The sequence below is a fragment of the Hakea prostrata genome, chromosome 1, assembly GCF_041222555.1.
Source record: "Hakea prostrata isolate BN-2017 chromosome 1, UWA_Hpros_2, whole genome shotgun sequence".
Lineage (NCBI taxonomy): Eukaryota > Viridiplantae > Streptophyta > Magnoliopsida > Proteales > Proteaceae > Hakea > Hakea prostrata.
Genome location: NC_142600.1, coordinates 65,746,364 through 65,768,285, shown reverse-complemented (window position 1 = coordinate 65,768,285; position 21,922 = coordinate 65,746,364). Strand labels below are relative to the sequence as shown.

Genomic DNA, 21,922 nt, shown 5'->3' with positions numbered 1-21,922 from the left:
GGTCATACAATAGTAGGGTTGCATATGTTAGGGTTGGGCTCATGGACGTCCAAGGAGCGGACCGGGTGTCGTGAGGAGTAATGAGAGGTTTCCGCCCCAACAATATGTGGATGACCATAGGGTTATAGAATGGAGTCCAATAGTGGTAGTCAGTTCGTGAAGGTTCTCATTCCTAGGTTGCGAAGGATACTAAACGGAGTTGGTTGGTGCCATAGGGGATGTATCTGGACTTCATGTAGTATGTTATCATTATGACTTGCATTGGATTAGAAACCCCGACATGCGCCAATACTCATGCCAATGGTCACGGTGAGAGAGTGTTGACATAACCATAGCCATGGTTTGAGAGCCAGGTATGGACTTACCATTTTACCCAGGATCCCTACCGAGGTAGCCAATCCTTGCCGGATCAAAGTGACTAGACCTACCAAGAGGAGGGCTAATGTTATATCTTAAAGCATGTCAACTATCAGAGACTTACATAGTTAGATCTTAGTAGCATTCATACTTTGCACTTCATACATATCATATATTCATTTATGATAATGTTGACATATGGATGAGAATTATTGTTGTTCTTACTGAGTTCGTCAGAAGACTCAGAACTCATTCCTTTATTTTTCTATGTTATATTAGCATGTACAGATGGAGGATATGCGTCGGAAGATGGATTGGTTTCCCATGAAGGAGCCTTCTTGTATGAAGAGGATGTGGCACCGGCAGTGGGAAATGGAGATAGCCTGTGCGGGAGCTCCTGCGAGTGCATGGAGTGCACTTATAGCACCCATTGATGGGCGGAGGAGACAGGTTGCCAGGTAGTTTGCCCATCGTATGGAGAAGAATTGGAGAACCCCTTTTCTTGATAAACATGAGAAACATTTTCTAGCTTTAGAGAAAGAAACAGGAAATAAGATTATTTAATTCTTTTTTATTGCTTCCGCTGAACTCATATTCTTTTTGATCATTTATTCTTTCCTTGATTATTTATTGAAGTATTTGGACTCCTATAATCCTTTTTAATTAATTATTGAACTTATTCTTGCTCATGATTATCATTACTTGCATTTATTATTATTGATGGGTAAGACCGTGGATCCTATGACGAATCACTCCCACGGGTTATCGGGCGGGTAACCGAGACCGGCAGGTGGGGTGTGACACCAACCCTGTGTCATTAAGATGGCTAATTCAGAGGACTTATTAGTAATCCATGTTGGATAATTCAAAGTACTTTAATTTTTATTTTAGGACCACTACAAGTTTTAGACATTCTCTTACAATAAGTTAGACAAAACTTTGCATAAGTCAGGTTTCTCCTTACATATTTACATAGTCCTGTGTATATAGGCTAAACATGAGGATCCACCCCTTAGGGGACATTGACTAACATCCTTAAGGGAAATAGAATTGCATCCTTTTTTGAAGCCCCAAACATGTAACTCTTTAGCTTCCTCAACCTGCAAAGTCTCTACTTCAATTAGCTTTTTTTCTAGGGGAGAAATGGAGAGCCTTCTAAAAATAATCTCTAGAGCTTCCCTTGCTTGGTCCATATTCATAGCTCAACCTCTTAGGATTCTTCACTAGACACATCTATATCTGAAGGTCCAATTGGAGGAACAATCATGCTACTAGCTAGCATAGTTGCCTCAACCATTACTGGTGTTGGTCATCCAAGGGGATCCAAATTGCCAAATTGAATTAGTCCCACATCCTTATCATACAAACGCATGTCCACATGACTAGCATTCACAAGGAAGGGACATGAGTCTACTTCACCCGCAATTGCCGCGCCTTCCACATGATCATTGTTTGATGAAGGGTGGATGGGACGCATGAGGCATGGATCCAACTTCTAACAACACGTTGTAGGTAGCATTAGCATTCACATGAAGAAGGTTGTAACGCTGTTATACAACATCCACCGGGAGGACACCCTACAAGTAGAAAAACTCCCGAGGAAATTTGTCACTCCACATGCGGCTCCAGATCCATTAAGTTCTTATTCAATTTGAGGAGCATGTGCACTGGTAGGATGTTAACTACTACATCATCGTCAATAAGAACTCAGGAACAAGCCTCATAAGCCGGGCTGATATACGAGAGGTCATATGTGCTTGGTCAGCCTTGAGGGGACCGGGAAGGCTATGGCCACGACTTACTTGGTTACCACCAATACCCCTTTCTTTCAATGGTTGCTTCAAAGGAAAATGTCTAAAATCATTGGCTCTTGGAACTCTTAATCCACATCATTGATTTTTGCCTCTTTATCAAACTAGAACTAAAACCTGGGGGCAAGAAATATACCATGTTGAATGCAGGAGTTTCCTTAGTTCCGAAGACTTCCTATAGGAACTCATAGAAACTACATGTACAGTGTTGGACATCCTTGGCTTTGAGAACCCAGGTGACGATTGCTCACCTCCCTGCTGGAACCGAGCCCACACCTCAACCCTAGATTTCTTATCTTCAAATGCCTCAATGTTAATCGTGCTAAGCACATCATCTTGCTTCTATATGTTAGGTGGTGGCATCTTTTCATGAGGATCTCCATCCTCCTTGATATGTCTTGCCTTGGCAGTAAGTTCATGCTACGACTAACCACTGATGGATTTGGAGTGAGGAGACTTAGGTTTCCTATCCAAGATCACCATTCAACCTCCTAATTTCTGGAGATCTTGAATGGTCACTCTTGGGGGGTGACCTCACCACTTTCAGCATAAGTCATGAGTTTTTTAGACAATTTTGCCCCTTGCTCAACCTAAAAACGTGCAAACCTCTTCTTCTTATGCATCCTCGTCTTCTAGGCTTTGTTTATTCTTTCACCTTCAAAGGAGGTTCTTTTATGACTTAGTCAATACTAACCCTCATTATTTACTTCTTTGGGCTTCATGATATGATACTTTTGGTCTCCTTTTGGGATCTCAATTCGCTCAAATAGGAGTTTTTCTTCTAAAAGTGCCTCCTTGGATTTGGTCTCTGTACCGGTGCGTCTTTAGCCTGGGTTTCTTTGGTTCTGCTTGCCCCTCGCATTGTATGCCACAAAATGTTTGTCCTTCATCCTTTTCTAGGCACAACCCTTGAATAATAGAAGTTGAAGTTTCTTGTTCAAGCCGTATTTGCAATTTGAACAAACTCCCCATTGAAACCTCCTATTTGCGGAGAACCTTCTCTTACAGATGTTGCAAGTCTTTCCTAACTCGCGTCCATCATTCATAAGACCAGCATTCTAGAAGTTTTCTGTTCTAACTTTCGTGTCGTCTCTACAAACATTCCTTCCATTTGTCCATCACTTTGTTTTGGTTCTAAGATCTCACACTATTTTTGAAGGGAGCACTCATCATATTCACCCTGGAATGGATCTTCATCAACTAGCATGACTCATTTTCCCTTTTCATGGAACTTTAGCTTTCCATCCCTGATAGCTTTAAACATTGTGTAAGATGAAACACTGGTTCGTAGTATGCATAAATGAATTGTCCAACTAATAGTAGCATTTCCCCTGTAAATCAAAGGCTAGACAGATCTTATGCCCCTCGCTAAACTTAATTTTCCTCTCCTTTAACAGATGATTGAAGATTAACTCTGTCTTGGAGGTATAAAAGGGATGGTCTACAACCTTGGTCGCTTGAGTGTCATTTCCTTTGTCTTGGGGAATCAAGTATTTGCAAGTGTGACTTGCAAATACTTGATTCCCCAAGACAAAGGAAATGACACTCAAGCGACCAAGGTTGTAGACCATCCCTTTTATACCTCCAAGACAGAGTTAATCTTCAATCATCTGAGCTTCACTCATGATGTTGGCCAGACTAACTTCGTAGTCATGACAATAAACATAGTATAAAGGATTTTGGACTTGAAATTCCAACAAGATCATTGGGTCTCTAGCTTTGATAGTAAGTACCTTTGCATTCTGGATATGGTTTTCTATAGACTAACCTCATCATAAGCCGATAGGTAGGATTGATTTGATCTTGTATTAATCGAATAACTCCCTCTTGGTCAATAGGACTAGCCTGTTGCTCTAGTGGAGGCAAAACTCAAGACAATCTCCTTGCCTTTGAACCGGGACTACCCCCTGTTTGGTGGCAAAGGACCTCTTTTTGGGACTTTTAGTGGGGTCTGCTACCTATTTTCAAATGGGCTAAAAGGAGGATAACAGTTATAATGGCCTCTTGCACTTTGCAAGTTAGGAACTTGACCCGCTCCTAAAGGAATGACATTTTCCCCATAGCCACTCGAGGAGGGCCACGAGGAGAGAGAGAGGAGAGAGAAATGGAAATGGAGAAACGTGGAGGAAGTGGGAGGGAAGAGAGAAAAAAGTATTTTTAAGAAAAGAATGTGAGTTAATTAAAGAAGAAATAAAATAGTTTAGTAAAAAAAAATAGAAAGTGGAGAGAGAAGGAAAAATAATTAAGGAAATAAACAATATCTAATAAAATAAAATATTCTAGAAAATTTATGGGAAAAAATATAAAAAATCATAATCCTTAACTACTTGTGGGTCCCATACATACACTAGTACTTTTCTTTTTCTTTTTCTTTTTCAATTATAATAAAGTCAAAATAAAATAAAAGTCCTAACTAATCTCAGCCGTAGATCAAAATTGGCTTCTCTATTTCTAAGATGTTCTTAGAGTTGGCTCGTAATCGCATATCTAGACTATCATGCTCAAAATCAGACCCTTTCACACTAGAGAATTTGAATGGACCTCTTAATATGTAAAATTGCATGTTTTATACCGAAAACTCCAAATATTTACTCAAATCCTTGAAATTCCTAAAATTTGTAAAAACAACATAAAATGCAAGGTAGCTCCACTCTACATGTGTAAAATGCATACTTTTCACACATTAATGTGCTTATCAAGCTTGTAGAAAGCTAGTAGATATTAGTTTGTGTCATTTTAATCGAAAAAGTTCAGATTTCTTTTACCATTGTTAGGTTGTTCGATTGGCAATAACCAATACTTATTAGCAAAGAGGCCGCGATTCGACTCTCACTAATGGTATATGTAATATCCACATCCCCAATATATAAAAAACACCCTTGTACTTAGTGCACTTGTGTTTAGCAAGTTCTAAGGAACGCAGATGCATTTGGTCTTACCCCTATTTTAGAGAGACTATTTTCAAGACTTGGGAATGGGACTACCAAAAAAAAAAAATCCAGATGTATGTTACAAGAATACACAATTCGTCTTCATATTACTCCATCTAACCAAGTTTTCTTTTATAATTATCAAAGTCCGAAATGTCACCTAGTGTCGCCGTGTCGGTGGCTGGCAACACCACCGACATTTCAAGCGATTTTTTGCAAGGGTTCGATGAAAAATCGAACCCCAGTTTCGAGGGGCATTTGGAATTATTTTGGCCTAAATTTTAATGTTTAGCCTAATTTGAGGCCAATAAACACATTGGGAGTGTTTTTTTGACCTAAAACATCACCTAAACTAATGTTCTTAATTGACACATGTCCGACTATATGCGAGCGAAAGCCACGAAACTAAAAGTCTGGAAACTCATATAAACCAAATCATCTAAAGTCTACAATTCATTATACAAGTACATAGAGTCATCCAATCATCCCAAATCTCCAACTCTCAATTCCAAGTATTGTGCCTAGGTGGATCGAACTCCCATTGATTGTACTCTCTCCAACCCATCTTTGCCCCCAACAAATTTACATATTGATCCAAAGGCATCAATCGCATGATACTGATAGTGCTCCAGATAATCATCAATTACAGCTTAATAGCGGTCATCTTCCACTCCAAGAGAACTCCCATGTGATGGAAGTGAGAATAGGGCCAAGGAAGGTGATGCATGCTTAATGCTGCTACTGCTGGTGCCAATGACTGTGAAGTTATGTACTCCTCAATAGACATTGGCCTCGCGAGATCAAGCTCATAGTAACTATCATCCTGCGAGTTCCCATGATACGAAGTACAAAAGGGGATACCCATACCATACTGTCCATGAGAAGGAGGGACACCATAAAACTGATAGGCCCATAACCAGATGTGGAGCCTACAAACTCATCCAAGCTCCTGGATCCCATCACTCCTATTAAGTTGCTGCCGGATCCGAATGATTTACATAAGAACCATAGGATCCGTAAAAACTGTGGGATCTATGCGGGAAGGTGACATCATCATAACCACCTATGTGTTGTTGCTACTTCCCATGGCCCTTCCCCTTCCAGTGGTGGCTCGTATAAGGATATTCACGACCAAGATGTTGCCCACCACCATGATCATAATCTTGGGTGGAATATGTGAAATGACTCTTCCCAGTGTATCTGAGTTGGGGTTGTTGTGTCTCTTGTAGTGGAACATGCAAACGCTCCTCAAGGCCTCCGCCACCGTCATCATCATCCCTCGTAGTCTGACTGGGAGCGAGTGTGTCATATGGATTGTCGTCCTGCTGCCCTTGCATGTTTGGTGCCCTTGCATGTTTGGTGCCACCATCCAATCCTCATCAATAGTACCAGCTACCTTTACATGTGCCTGCCCATCTCGAGAGGCTATAAACTCATCCACATCAACCCTTACAACTCGTGCTAGCTCTGGGTCAGGCCTCCCTCCAAGTTGGTCCAACATCAGCTCACCCTTGTCCAACATCCACTGAGTGCAGGGATCTTGCTCATCTGCACCCACCTCAAATATATCATTGAGATCAATGTAAACATTAGACCATTTAAGTGTTGGCTTCCCAACTAGTTCCTCCTCTTGGAGTGGATCATGTTAAATGTTCTCCAATTCCTCTCACACTCAGAGGCAGAGCAAGTTTGAGACAAAATCCCAATCGCCAATCTCTGAAGGTTGGATGCATTGTTCCCATAAAGATACCACTACTCAACTGCATTATCACAAAAACATTAAGTTAGAACTTTAATACTTAACATCAAATCAACTTATCTATAAATTATAATAATAATGATAATAATAATAATAATGCATTTATGCTTATACGGATCTAAGTATCTAACCTAGATCACTAGTTTTTCTGCCCTGCATACAACAACATCTCCACTAAAGGACCCAAAGGCGTCCCTAAACAACTTGGTATGCAATAGTACAATCATTTGTATTGATTGGTTAGCTAAATTCTTTAAACAATATATACAAGTTCAAATCGTATGAAATTCCCGATGTCTCACACTCTCACCTTGTTGTGGCAAAATGATTGGAGCATCGGATCTGGCTTTAACCCCAAAATCACCTGTAATAGGGCATCCAATAGGTTCGTGTCCAACCCCAAATGTTCACTATATTTATATCTAGGGTTTAGAAAATAGGCTTCACAATTAAAAAAGCTTAAAGTTAGGATTGAATGAATTACCAATACCTACAACCACAAGTTAACAAACCACATTTATTTACTTATCAGCCCTATGCGGGGGATGCATTAGATGAGCAATCCATCGTGCATACACAATATCCAAGAAAGCCTGATGCCCTCTAGGGTTTGCTACCTCTATAGCAACCTTCATACACTCAAGGGCTGCATAGAGGTGGGGCATAGTGGGTCTCCTCAAGGAAGAGTCTACCATATGCAAGACCTTTATAATAGACTCTAACGTCCGCAACACCACAGTAACTTTTCTCCAGAACTCATCAGATGATATTGTGTTTTGTGTCTCGTGCCCATCGGTTGTGCTGAATTATCACAAATTCATTAAGTCAATAAATAGTGGATAACTAGATATACAAGATAACCATAGAATCATAGTATAATAATTTGTAAGATGAAATAGTAGATAATTATCTTACTTGGATCCATGGTAAAAAATTCGAGGGAAACTCAAGTTTCGACCGGGTGAAAATGGGAAACTTAGGTGGATACTTGAGAAATTTCGAGGAAACCGAGGACTTTTCCATACAAGTTTCGACATCAAGTTTCGACAGGTTTTAAAGAGTATTTTGGGGTGGGATCCTGTATTTAAGCTAATTAGAGTATAAAGAATACATTTGTTGTATTTTGCTAAAAAAATCAATGTAGATATGTCATTCAATGTACATAACATCAATGTAGAGTTGTCCAAAAAGTACATTATAAACTTAACTACTTAAGCTCATAACATTCAATATATAATTTCTAACTTCAAAATATTTGACAATAAAAGAAAAATACAACTTAGTGTTAAGAGGAGTGCTAAGAGTGGATTCATCTTGTGTGATGAGTAGTACTATGCTTGTAACATTCTCTCTTCCAACCAACGAACATAGACATCCCATGACATTTTATGCCTATGGTTGTTAAGTTAATCGACAACTGTAACTTTATGAGTCTGGTCATCAATATGCTTAAGATAACCAACCTGAGGGAATACGCACTTTGGATCGGGAAGTCCTAATGGAGGGGTATTTGTCATGGTATTTGGGGAAACATGAAATAAACAAAAAAAATGAAAATTTGGGAAAGCTACAAAATTTAAAGGAAAAAATCCCAAGTTTCCACGAAATTTCCTAGGTTTCCACGAAATTTCCCAAGTTTCCACGAAATTTCCCAAGTTTCCCACGAAATTTGGGAATTTTTTCCCTCATGAACCAGCTGGTCCAACTGGGTTGAATCAAATTTCGACAGGTTTCGAGGTTTCGACAAGTTTCGACGAAATTTCGGGAGTTTCGATCGAAACTGAGGACTTTCTTTCGGTCCTCATGAGTTTTGTTTCGCATTTTCCAAAATGGAAAATTTCGGTAGAAATTTCGTAAGTTTCGATGGAATTTTGTTCTATGCTTGGATCCTACCCAATCAAACCATCCTGAGATGCAAACATGGATTTGAGGCCTGACTTCTTCTCCTGCATATGGCTCAAGGCAACTAAATTTGTCGCGAATCTTGTTGGACCAGATCACACCAACTCACCTCCACATGATCTCATCATCATGGCCAACAATGTTATGATTGTAAATGAAATTGGTTACCTGTCTAGCCCTTTCAACTATGTTGTGGACAATGCTAATTTTTCCGATGTCTTTCAGCATTAGGTCGATAAAATGAGTTACATAAGGTGTCCAAAAAATATGATAGTCTGGTGAACTCATCAATACTTCACCGGCCTTCTTGAAGTTAGAGCCATTGCCATTGACAATTTGCACCATATTCTTCCTCCCAACCTCATCTATCATGTCCTATAGGAGATCATGATATATCTGTGGTTTTTTGTATGACCAGTAGCATACATTGATTTCAAGTAAATGGTACTCCTGTCATAGTATACCATAAAGTTGATGATGGACTTTCTCGTAGGGCCAGTCCATCCATCAGACATGATGGTGCATCCATATGTATTTCAAAAGGGTTTCATACTGTCTATATATTACTGCAGCTCTTCCTTCTCCTTCTGAAGGAGGGTGGTCATCAACTCTATAAGGGTGGGACTCTTATATTTAGGGCTTGCATCCACAATAGTATCAATCATGTGCCTGTAGTATGGACCCTACCCCATATTTGCTGGAATAGAACTGTTACACATCCACTTTGATAGTGCCTTTTTAATAATTATCTCCATATTGTTCATGCACCCGAGGTTCTAGTGATGAGATCCGGGTTGCCAAAAAGGTGGGTTGCAATTTAATAGAGCTAAGATAAGATAGGCCTAACCTACTAGATAAGGGCATCATGCTGAACACGTCCATGCTTGTCCTATGTATACTTAGCTGGACTGGGCAGTAATCCTGATAGCTTTTAGACCATTTTCCTAGTCAGAGGTTCCTTAAAAATTCCTTCAAAACACCCTTTACATTTTAGTTTCCTTTTCAACTATTCATTGACTTAATATGCTTTTTTTACACCCCTTTAAATCGGAGTATATTTTCAATTGTATCTTTAAAAATATCTCTAGGCCATCAAGGTTCAAATTTTTTTCTTCTTTTGAGATGATTTGAGGTTCACATTTTTTGTTGCACCTTACAATCAAATTATCCAAGTCTTTCGTTACTTCTCTTGGCATCAAAACATAGCACCTCTCTTTCTCTTGGCATCAAAACATAGCACCTCTCTTTCTAGAGTATCTGGTATACTTTTCGAAAACCTTGAAAGAGGTGGGACCCATGAGGCAAATATTGTGAATCCCTCTAATTCTTCTATTCAGTTTGGAGATGATACAACTTGACTTATTTATGAGACAACCCCAATGACTCATTTTCAATTCTGTGACAAAAGCAAGAGTCAGTCCAATCTTTGGAGGCTATCACTGATATCTTACCAAGTGAATATCAGAGACCAAAGCCCTTATGATACAATACAAATCAGGTAGACCCTATTACCCCTTTGGAGTTATTTGCAAAGTGAATGTTCTATTGTAAAATCCATCGTCAGATACAGGTTTCCACCTTAGAGCTTTGGGTGACATCCTTTTTCAGTGTTCTCAAAAACATTTTAAACTTCCCCCATGGATGTAACATCCTTCCAGGATGCAGCAACTAACATTAAATCTCCGTGTTGGCTTGATATATCTTTTGTGGAATTTTATTCAATTTATTTCTTACAAAAGAATCTATCATTCATTTTCTTGTAGATGTGTGACATATGTCTTAATATCACATCAAATAGTTGAAATTCATTTGTAGATCACATCACAAGGTTGTAATTATATGTTCAAAAAATTATGACTTGTAAATAAATCTCAACCATTTAATATGATGTTAGGACATATATCACATATTTACATAAAAAATGTACTGGATATCAATCCATATTTTTGTATCTGTAAATTACATTATCAGTTTTTGTTCTTGCACAAGGCTTAGGTCTTTCATCTCAAAAAACTGGTTAGTTAGGTGGAAGTACTATAGCTTATGAGAATGTGGTTGGCACCTACATAAAGAAGTAAAGCATCTAAATGCAAAAGCACAAACTCTTTGAGTAACAGACTTGTAAGTATATGAAAGGATGAACGCCTCAAGGTAAAGACTATAGAATTTAATGAAATACATGTATGAGATAAAGGTTTGGAGAAACCCAGCAAGAATTTCATGAAGTTCATTCATTCTTTTTTCTTCTTCTTCTTTTTTTTTTTTTTGGGGGGGGGGGGGTAAAGAGAGTTTAATGAAATTCATCTGTACTTTCAAATTGAAAAGCTTATAGTAGAGTCTGAGATATGTAGCATAATACAATTTCTTTTGATGGGAAAGAAAATATATTAAAAATCAGGGAAACCTAATATGTACATTTGTGTCTATAGTAGTAGTAGAGTGCATATTAGGTCCGGCAAAAGTAGCCAAAAGATGTGTGGGAAACCACTATGCTGTTAGCTTCTTTTTTGGGTAGAATTCTCTGCGATTAACTAATTGGATAAAACATCTGCAACAAACCCAAAAAATAAAAGGAATTAAATTTCACATAAGAAAAATATGAAGGAAAAAAAAAATAATAATTTGATCGCCACAGGTACCTCTAAGAAATCTGCAATATACTCAAACCATTTGCATCCTGCTCGGAAGGCTGACTCAGCACCTTCTTGAATTCCTGTTAATTCCAACTCAGTAACTCCTGTACACAACCTGCAAATCCATGGTTCATGATTTTTTTTAATTTGTTCTTTCTTTTTTCTTTTTGAAATGAACAAAAGTTTCATTATCCAAAAGATCGAAAAGGAGGGAGGGAAGAGAATACAAGATTCCAAGGGCAGAGCCCATCCAAACAAGCAGCACAAAGGAGGCACTAACCTAACAACTAAAACAATAAAGAGCAGAGGGAAAAAGAAGAAAAAAAAAAGAAGACTTGGATTTCATCCTGTGCTGTTTCTTTTTCTTCCTAGAAGACCTCATATCCACCAGGAAATCTCGATCAATATGGTAATGGTCCTTCGAGGCACAATTGCTTCTCCCCAAGCCTTCACAAGAAGCGGAAGCGAGCTCAGGTGCAATCTCTTCTCGCAATGGGAGGGACCTAAGATGGAAGGTTGGTAGGACAAGGGCAAAGACAACTCAAAAGTATCAGTCTGAGCATCATTCTCAAGTAAGGGAGAGGGGCTCACAGAATTTGGAACGATCTGCCCGCAGTTGGAAGAGATGAGAGAGTGGGGATGATGAGGAGTCTCCTACACCATTGATCAGTGAATCTTAGTATCCATTCACCGACTCTGCCTTTGATGTACCTATATAAATACCATGTATTGTATCTCATCTACAGATCACAATATTCCACATGGTATGAGTTTCCTAAAATCCAGCTTTCACCCTCTGTTCCTGACTGCTTTAGGAACGTCTTCTGCTCGCTCTTTGTGGTTCCTTCGACGCATACTTTGGTGTCTTCGTCATCTTCTTCTCCATTAATCTCCACTAACATTGCTGCTGCACTACCAATCAAACTCAACTCTTTGAATTTCCACTTGTGGAAGGCGCAGTTCGTGCCTCCTTTGAAAGGCTATGACCTTTCAGGGTTTCTTTGTGGCACTTCACCGAGGCCCTCTTCTACTTCTGGGAGTTCCGATGCTTCTTCCTCTTCGACTACATTGCCTGCAGTATTGTGCGATTGGTAAGATCAATTAATACCGAGTTGGCTTGTTGTTTCCATTTCTGAGAGAGTCTTGCCTCATACTGTTGCTGCTAATTCTTCATACAAAGCCTGGGAGAAATTAAACAAAGTTTTTGCTTCTGGCTCTAAGGTTCAGTTCTTGAATTAAAGAACAGGCTCCTTCATGTTCGAAAGGGTTCGATGTGTATCTAAGATTACCTTCTTGAAATCTTGTCAATCTCTGATACCTTAGCAGTGGCAAATACCCCAACTCCTGATGAAGATCTTGTTCTAGCCACCTTGCAAGGCCTTGGTGATGACTACAAGGATTTCAACACCTCTGTTATGCTCTGAGCCAATACTATCTCATTTGATGACCTTCAAGTTCTCTTGGTGAATCAAGAAATTCACATGTTCCTCTGCCTCCGAGTCTTTTAGTCCTATTCTTTCAGCCATTGCTGCTATTCGAACTGCCCCCAACCGTAATCCTCTTTTAGTCTGGGGTTTGGTCTGCTTCTGTAACTGGTGTTCACAGAAATCAAGAAAGTACACTGAGAGGCAAAACTGGTCGTTGGAGACCTTGGAACTGCAGATTTTATGGAAGAAATCAGTATAAATCTGGTAATAACTCTGCAACTTCATCTGGTAACTCTCAGCCTTAGGTAATGCTAACAGTTCCTCTGGTTATGGTCCGAACGATATGCATGATTCTTCTTCTGCTTATATAATTCTGGCTATGCTATTTCTAATAGGAAAACAGGTCAATCCATCAATGGTGGTCTCCGGGCTTGGGCCTGTCGGCACAAGCCCTCCACTTCAATCACAAATCTCCAAAAACAGATCATTCAAGTCGCCCACCAAAATATGTCGGTGAGGGTCCATCTTCGAAGTTGGGTACAAGAACTCGAGTCACAATACAACAAATAACATCAATTCTAAAAGGAAGAATTACAACATACACATATGATCAACACAGGCAATAGTTATTCTCAGGTTGACTCAAATGATTGCATAATCTGGTTGTTCAATCTACGCAAAAAGCTAACCAAAACATATAGTATAACATACTAGGAAGAAAAAAATTTGATTCCACAAGGACATAAGAGTTCTATTACCCTTAAACAGAATTCCAAAACCCAAAGGTTAAAGAGGAAACAAGAAACATTATCTTTCTCCTACCAGAAAACCACCAATCACCTTCCATTAATACAAACCAGATGTCTATACAGTCTCATGCATCGAAACAGAGAAAAAGACCATAGCCAACGTAACAGAGACTACCAAATCAAACATTAGTCAAACAGGGAAGCAGGGAAGAAAAAGAAAACAAAACCTAGTAACTCCTGTGCTATTAAAAAATAATAAAGGAAAGTTATACTTTACAATTATATTACAATTGTACTTTAATTAATAAAATGAATTTCCATGTGCAATTCAACTTCCTCCAATTCCACACACATTCAAATTCAAATTCAGGGTGGTCTCAGATGTCTGTGTACTTTCATGTGAGAAAACTTAGTCATTGAGGTTCAAGAGTAAATGAAAGCAATAAAAATAGAAACACTCTAGGCGGCAATGAATAAATGTAACTTAGATTCTCTCATATATAGCATAAATCCAATTAGTTGAGACCCGCTTTCCCCATAATGATGAGAAGCAGGTTTTCTAGCAGGCTTACCTAGGTTTCCCCACCCCCTCCTCCTTTTGATTTTTTCCTCTAGTTTATCTGTTGAAGACTCTAGAGTCCAGGCATTAAGTGAATGGTATGGCTGATTCAAACTATCCATTAGATAAAGGATCATTAGATTGGAGTTCAATTTCCATACTCCATAGTTTTTGTCACATGTACTGACATTTCCTTCCAATTTTGTAAATCTTCTAATTAAAAAATGACCAAATGAAAGGACTAAGTTTTGAAAATGATGCTGTGGTGAGACGCCTATCTACTCATATCTTACTTGACTATTCAGTGGCTTGGGCTGTTCTATTCCTTTCAATCTGGATTTTGCTGCACCTCTGACTAATATTTCTTTATCTTCTTTCATTGAAAGTTTGGAATGCAGTTGGAAGGGATCAGCAAGAGAAGCAGACTTTATAAAGTACAGCAATCTTCATATGTTGGGGGTTATGGCTGGCCAGGAACAAATTGATTTTTGACGGATTTCGCCTATCCCCTGTTGAAATTTTACAACAAGCTAACAGACATTTCCGGGAATTTTCTGAAGTTGCAGGAGTAAGTAAAGTCAGCCTCCCAATTCCTACTGCTCTAGACAGATCTAAATCCTCTTGGACTCCCCCTCCTAATGGTCATTTGAAGCTCAACTGTGATGCAGCATTGAAGGACAGTCTTGGGGGTGCAGGTTCCATAATTAGAAAAGATAATGGGGAAGTTACAGCAGCTGTTTCTCAGCTCTATAGTTCCTCATCTCCAATAGGAGGGCTTGCTACTTGCTTTGCTGAAGGGCTTTTTGGCTGTGAAGTTCTAAGAGGTTTTCAAGGGTTGAACACCAAATACAATTCCTGGAACTCATTGTCTAAGACCCAGACTGACATAATATATCTACCAAGAATTTCATTCTACAACTAGGGCTTCTGAGCCGAGTTAAAATAATATGTCTCATGTGGATTTTTCAAACTTTTACTTATTGAGTCAATATGGGCTGCAAACCCAAGTGATTATGGTTTGAACAAAACTAAGAATTTGGTTGGTTCTCTAAATGAAGTTTGGTATGTTAGTGAAGGTTGTCTGAAGTGTTGATTTTTTGGAGCCAATATAGTTTGTAAGACAAGATTCAACTAACTAAAGCCAAACACTTTTACTTATTGAGTCAATATAGGCTGCAAACCCAAGTGATTATGGTTTGAACAAAACTAAGAATTTGGTTGGTTCTCTAAATGAAGTTTGGTATGTTAGTGAAGGTTTTGTCTGAAGAGTTGATATTTTGGAGCCAATATAGTTTGTAAGACAAGATTCAATTTACTAAAGCCAATCCCAGGGTTTCAAAAGTTTAATGTTCCTCGTTTGCTTTCTCCAACGTATACATCTCTCACAAAATTTACCTGATCAGAGAAGAGGAGACGGATCAGAACTGATTAAGCTTGTGAGTAATTTGTAATTTCTAAGGAATGGACAACTCCTTAGAGTTGAGGATCCAAAAAGAACCTTTAAGAAGCTATGAAACCCCATTAATTGAGCTAGAACCTTTCAAATTAAATATCAATTTGGTTACAAACAAAATCTGATTTACCCAAGAATAAATTTGGGTAATTCAATAGTTGAGGAAGCACATTGGTAAACAAAATTTTAGCTGTCCTGAATTATGCTTCAGAACGTATAGTGACCTAGACTTGTTGGATCTTCTTGTTCTTCTTTAGTATTTCAAGTTATGACGCATTACTTAAAAGAGTACCAGATGATCCACTTTTCATGAACAGTATGAGCCTATTATACCTGCTGTTCCTTTTGACCACTAGATTGATGGGACTTAAAACAGAAGGTACATGAGCAACTTGGTCATGAGAAACCTCTCTAAATGGGTATTGTCCTTGAAGAATGGTCCCAAATATTGGCTGTCATTTCCCTAGATCCAGTTAATTATCTCCCCATAAATATGGGATATTTTGGAGTCTAAGAAATACCACTTCAAAAAGGAAAAGTGATCCATAGCACCAGAATCAATACCAGTCTTCATTCTGTCTCTAGTTTTAATTAAAAGCAAATTCTCCAGAATTAGTGCTTGAATTTGTTGGAATCCTTATATGCTGGATGATGAAAATCAAATAACACATGAACCCACTATTTTGTTCTGATTAAAGGAGTAAAAGTTGCTATGATCAGAAACCACAGAGAGAGTTTTAAGAAAGAAGTAACTATCCCACATTATTTGTGAAATGTGGCTTCAAGGGTTCTTTTAGATAAAATTTCAGTCCTCTTGGCCTATCGTATGCTACATTGTTCAAGGTCTTTACATCTCTAGGTAATGTTTCAGTACCTAAAAGCAAGAGCTTTGTCTCTCTCTCTCCATAATAACAGGGTACGCAACTCCAGGTGTTGACTCAAAAAAGCATATGGATGGATTTCTTCATCTTGAAGAACAACTCATCAAAATCTGAAGATAATATGATGGCTAGGTTATCCATAAAAATAAAAAAAATAAAAAAGAAGAAGAAGAAGACAGTCTTGCATATGAACTCTAAATCAGACTAGATTTTTTTTCAAAGGGAAAAAGTACTAAAAAACAATATAAGACTCCCTCTCCATAAGCCTCCAGCTACTCGCATTAAAGAAATGGGGAAGAAGCATTAGTCAAAAGTTGATTAGCTCATTAGGAAGCATGAAACAAAAGAAACACACATACTTCGACGACCAACAACTCAGATAAAGAATTACACAATTTGTTTTCTTTCTTTCCCAACAATGTTACTTGGTACATACACGGGCAGTGGTTTTCCTTCTAATTTCTTGTAATTCTAATTACTACATACACCAAAACAAAAAGACAAAAACAGAGAAATCGAACCTTGCAATTTAGCTTTGAGTGACTACCACAGCTTGATTAATCAACAAAACCCAGTGCTATTCTTCTTCTGATGTTGTCTCCTGTCAATTAGGTAGGCTTGAAGAAGTTGGCGTTGATTCCAGTATCAAGGACAGACCGCAATCCTGCCACAACCAACAGCGCACTTAGAAAAATTCCCATGCTTCCAAATACCCAGTTAAGCCACCACATGAAACCAAATTGTTTTTGGTTTCTTACCTTACTCCAGAGAAGGGGTTAGCAAGGATGACGAAATGAAATAGTATTTGCTTCTATTCAACTGCCATTTGAAATGGGGATTTGAAAAAAAGTACTAGAACAAATCAGATTATTCAAGAGATAGATTTGCCCATGTGAACAGGGATGGAGGACGAGTGATGCTTCCCGGCGTGCTGAGTCTGCTGACCTTCTACAGTTTCGTTAAAATCCATATCGACTTTATCTGCAACCAAATCCATAACAAGCATTAAGGAGACAATAAACTAGGTTTTCATAGAATGTAGTGAGAAAAAAATACTGCCGTTGGAAGTTTACCGAGGAGGAGACACCAGATTACAGAGCTTCAAAGTTCCGCCAGGCTATTGGCTCTTTGCATTAACACCAAATGGGGTTTTATCTGGACCACTTTTATAACTTTCATTTCTGTTCTTTGGCAAAAACATGTCTTCCATGTTCTATAAAAGGCATTCTTGAGACCAATTTTTATGTCGTCCGATCTTAAAGAATGGAAGAACGAACCGTTATATCAAACGCCATTAACCCATTCTTTCATTCTTAAAGACTAGAACACCAGAAACATTCTTTAAGAGCATTACCAAACGCTGCCTATGTGTCCGTAGAGCCATGAGCCTGCTGCCTGCCATTGCTTGGAGAGGGATGATTTTATGATGTTAAAGGGCAGGCAAGAGCCAAGAAACTGGCCAACCATAGCTGATTGCCAATGGGATATGCCAAGTTCAAGGGTGGAAGCAGGGGAGCAAACTTAGGATGAGTCTCCATCAGGGGAAGGAGGGACGAAAGGTTGTTTCCATAGGGAAGGGAGGAGCCAGGGGTTGAGAATAGAGAAGACCAAGGCTTGCCGTTGGCAATGGTGGGCAAGGGAGAAGGATTAAGGCAAGGAGGTGGAGAGATGGAAGAAAAAGGATTCATAAGACACCAATCCCAGCCACCCAGGTGATTCTTTTGTTCAAAGGTGCCATTAGTAATGAGGATTGCTAAAGAGTTGGAATCAAGGTTCAAGCAGAGTAAGATAGAGTAGCAGTGTGAGGACAGGGTTATTAGTACTACAGATTCCAAATGATAAACCTGTTTGAAAATGGTAAATGGGTTAAGATTGGACAAGACAAAACACTGATTGGTTTTAGTATCCGATACAAAATATGAAGTAATGAGAAGCAAATGAGAGCATGGAGAATAAATCTGGTCCCCCTTCAAAAATTACTATGAAAACTTCATCAAACACATATTTGAGCAATGTTTGAATCCCACTGTGCCATGTGTAATATGAAAATGTGGAGCTTAAGAAATATCTCACAGATACAAATTATTTAGATCATCTTCTTTCAACTAATTTACGAGTAGAGAGCAAAATAAAATAGAAGCAGAAGTGCAAACAAGCAAAAGGCCATACCAAATTAACATTCTCTTTTTTGGTAGAAAAACCAAGTAACATTCAGTTCTGCTTATATGTCAATGCTATACATAACATATCTAATTTAATATTCCTCCCCAATTACAATTACTCATCCAAAAGAAAATCAGCATCTCCAACTGTAACTGTTACTCCTACGAGTTCAAATTCTGGTGCTCATTCACTTATAGAATATCTTCTTCCCCATCTTCTTCTTCTTCTTATTGTTTTTCTTCTTCTTCTTCATCTTCTTTAGCTGTTGCGATAGTCTCAACAAAGGGAAAAACAAAAAAGGGTTCAGACAGCTTGCAATGAGGACACTTAGATTTAATGATCTTAATAACCGCATCAAGTAAAGCTGGCCCTCCATACAACTTTGTATCTTTGTATCCATAATATCCACTGTGTCGGTATCCATCCATAAATCCAGTCATGTCTAATTCATTAAAGGACATTTGCTTTGTCCATGTATTCTCCAATCTCACCCATAAATCATAACGTTTCCATTTAACCACATAACTAAACACAGAAAGACGATATCCCAATGCAAAATCCACCATTTGTGCTTCACCATCATCCAAGAAAGGCATTGGAATTTCATTGAATTCCTCCTTTCCAACACTAAATGAAATCAGAGATTTTGAACTAGGAACAGCCCAATGTGGAGAACCTTTAAACACTTTGGGTCTTGAGCTATGTGGTTTTGGCTCCCGAAAAAATTTCTGAACTTGTCCAATGCTTCTCCAAGAACTTGTCCCCACCGTATACACAAAGGCTTCAAATCTAGGGTACCTACCCTTGCGCACTTTTGAAATTGCCACCACCTTGAATTTACCAGAACCATAATCATAACCCAACCCTAAAGCAAGTATACGACCGCCATTTAAACTTTTTGGCAATTGCTTAAGGTTTCCAGTAATTGGATTCCACAAAAACACGACACTGCCATAATTAGTCAAACGGGTTAAGCACAGCAATCCATTGCAAGAACCTGCCAATATGAGTCGGGTTCCATTAGAGTAGAAAGAGTTGGAACGAGCATCGTAAGGGAATTTTAGTTGTACTGGGATGCGATCCTGAATATTTATTTTATACATCAAGGTATGAGTTGTAACGACAAAAGTTGAAGCATTGTCGATTTCCATCTGTCTTTGAAAATGCATGTTCATGAAATTAGGGTTATGGAATCGAGAGTAATCTCTGATTACGCACCTGATTTGCCAAAGAGTTCTCACAGCTAAACGAAAGAAGATTTCATCCTTGATCTCATATGGGAGATCAGCTAAAGTCTTTGTAGCAGAAACTTCGCAACTTAATGGCAAAAGAATTCTTCCCACAGCTAAACTAATTCCATTAGGGTAATCGGCAGAAACCCTCTTCTTTTTCCTCGGCATGTCATCAACTTCTCTCTGTTTCTTCAATTCGTTTCCAACTTCGTTGCTGTTGTCACCCATATTGCGCCACGGTAAGAGGAGAGGGTAAAGTATAGGTTTCTGAATGGCGATGGAACATTAATAAGGATGAGTTAGAGCCTTAGAGGGTGGCCTTTTTTTCCTTTTTTTTTCTTTTTTGGTATGGAGGAAGAGCCTTTGGTTTTTTTTTTTTTTTTTGGGTAGAAAGACTTCATTAAGAAAGGGCAAAAGCCAGGGTTGAGGAATACAACCAAGGAGTGGAAAGAGGCCAAATAGTTGAGCCCGTAGTCGACATAGCCTTCCGTGCTAGGTCATGAGCAATAGTATTGTCCAGACCTAGGAATTACAACAAAATTAGAATCCAAAAAGAAGGATTTTAAAGTGTTGATGTCCATGATGAGTGGGGCCAACTCAGTATGAGCTGGGACGGTGGGTTCCTGGAGGAGCCGGATTAGTTCTGCGCAGTCGGAAGTAAACAGGACTTTATCAAAGCAGTCTCCAAGTGTAGCTAGCATTGCGGTACGAAGTGCCAGGGCCTCACCCACTAGTGCCGAAACGAAAGAGTCATTTTTAGAGACAGCTTTCACAATGGTCCCGTCAGCGTTAAAAATTGCGAAGCCCAGGCCCATTAAACTTTAGTGAGGCTTAAACGCTGCATCGCACGTAACTATCTTCCAGTCAGAAGGTATGGGAGGTTGCTGGCAGCGATTACTATGACATTTCGGAAGCCGGTGCGAAGGAGATGTATCGATGCCATGAACCTTCCAGTAGTCTTTGAACTGTGCTAGGGCTCGGTTTTTCACTTCCATTGGAGACCTTTTACCCAAATTGAAGAGGGTATCGTTTCGAGCTAACCAGAGTTCCCAGATGATGTAGAAGTTTAAACTGATGAAACGTCTAGCCTCCCCTTTATCTCTTGGTATGTTGTGCAGCAGTCCATTCAGCCACTCCGGTACAGATAGCTCCTCTTGGGCAGGGGGATGGTAAGTAAGAGGGCTAAGAAACCATACACTTCTTGTCGAAATCACAGTCGAGAAACAAATGGCCTGCGTTTTCTTCTGTGTCATAGCCTCTTGGACATGTATAATCTGCCCTAATCCGTCTTCGGCGCAGGTTCTCACCCGTCTGTATTCCTTCGGCGCAGATGCGCCATATAAGCTGTCTGATCTTTGGTACAGTGTAAGATTTCCAGATCAGATTCCAGATCCCTTGTGGTATAGTCTTCCATCTTTGGGGATGTGAGGTAGTAGACTGTTGTTGTTCCTCTGCCATTTTCTTGTTTGTTAGAGCATGATATGCAGATTTAACAGAAAAAATACCTTTTTTATCAGCTCCCCAGATTAGTGCGTCTTCTGTAGGGAAAAGGCCAAGTTTGATTTTTTTGATCGCCGCTACTTCCGTGGGGTGGAAGAGATTCTGAAGCAGATCAGTGTTCCAACATCGAGTATGTGGATCGATGAGATCGGCCACCATACATACTGGAGATCCATTCGGGATTGGAGAATGTATTTTACCATCAAGTGAATCTGGTAACCATCTATCCGCCCATATATTAATGTGATTGCCTAGGCCTATCTTCCAACGGAGTTGTTCTTCCAGAGCTTTTTTCCCTTCCATGAGACTACGCCAGGCCCAACTTGGGTTCTGTCCGATTGATGCCTACAGGAAATCTCTGTTAGGAAAGTAGATTGCTTTTGTAAATTTGGCCCATAGGGAATCTGGAGTGCTCCACAGCCTGTGCGCAACCTTGGTAAGAAGAGTGATGTTGTGTCTCTGATTATCGTGCATACCTAAGCCCCCTGATTCCTTTGACATGCAAAGTCTCTTCCAACTGATCCAATGAGTTTTTTGTTTATCCCCGTAATTACCCCAATAAAACT

General features: G+C 39.2%; 1 long non-coding RNA gene across 1 annotated transcript; it reads right to left on the bottom strand.

The window, feature by feature from the left end:
* Window positions 1–11,087: 11,087 nt before the first annotated feature.
* LOC149029452 (uncharacterized) lies at window positions 11,088–17,847 on the bottom strand. The gene is made up of 4 exons (XR_016171166.1): window positions 17,220–17,847; window positions 16,983–17,125; window positions 11,399–11,507; window positions 11,088–11,307 (listed from the first exon to the last, which is right to left on the bottom strand). It is a non-coding gene; the product is annotated as an uncharacterized LOC149029452 (long non-coding RNA).
* Between the last annotated feature and the right edge of the window lie 4,075 nt (window positions 17,848–21,922).